Source organism: Onychostruthus taczanowskii, unplaced genomic scaffold (genome assembly GCF_017590055.1).
Source record: "Onychostruthus taczanowskii isolate IOZ18803 unplaced genomic scaffold, ASM1759005v1 scaffold9, whole genome shotgun sequence".
In the NCBI taxonomy this organism is placed as follows: domain Eukaryota; kingdom Metazoa; phylum Chordata; class Aves; order Passeriformes; family Passeridae; genus Onychostruthus; species Onychostruthus taczanowskii.
The window spans coordinates 11,074,149-11,075,163 of record NW_024506993.1 but is presented as its reverse complement, the minus strand read 5'-3'; positions in this window follow the sequence as shown (position 1 = coordinate 11,075,163).

Genomic DNA, 1,015 nt, shown 5'->3' with positions numbered 1-1,015 from the left:
CGGAGGCGGCACCGCCCGTCCGGCCCAGCGCCGCCCGCCCGCAGCGCCCCCTGCGGCCCGGAGGAACAACTGCCGGCCGCGCTGGGTGCTGAGCCGCAGGCCTGAGCTCGGGAAAAGGGAACCGGCCCGGACAAACCAGGAGAACCGGGGCTCGGGAAAAGGGAACCGGCCCTGAACAAACCGAGGAACCGGGGCTCGGGAAAAGGGAACCGGCCCTGAACAAACTGGGACTGGTCTGGAACACACCTGAGGAGGGGAGCTGGCCCAGAGCATGGTTGGGATTGGGTTTGGAACGTGTGGCAGGGCTCTCTCCGGGCTCTGTGCAGTTGTGACATTAATCCATTCAAAGGCAGGTGCCAAGAGGATGGTGCCAGGCTCTTTTTGGTGGTGCCCAGCGACAGGACAAGGGGCAAAGGCCATAAACCAAAACACAAGAAATTCCACCTCAACATGACAAAGAGTTTCTTTAGTGTGAGGGTGGTAGAGCCCTGGGACAGCTGCCCAGGGAGGGCGTGGAGTCTCAGGAGACATTCAGATCCCAGCTGGATGTGTTCCTGTGTCCCCTGCTCTGGTGACCCTGCCTCGGCAGGGACTGGGCTGGATGGTCTCCAGAGGTCCTTTCCAACCCTCATAATTCCATAGGGATCCAGGTCTGGAGCAGGTGTGGGATGGTGGGAGCTGCATGGGACACATGTGGCACAGGGCACACAGGCAGGACTCTGCTGTGGAACAGAGCCTTGTGCTAAGCCACTCCAGCAGGAAAGGGTCCTGGGCAGGTCCTGTGGGTACTGGAGGGGTAGAGTACTCCATAGGGGACGCCTGTTTCCACAGCCTGGGCACTTGGCATGGCTCAAGGGTTCCAAAGAAATCTGTGATGGGAGAATTAAGGAGTGTACTGTGGGGAAGGGGGGCCAGGACCCCCATCCTGGCAGAAAAACCCTGGCCAGTACTGCATTATGAGATGCAGTAGACATGAATTCAAGCAGATCTAACCAAGCAAAGCACTGCACTCAGG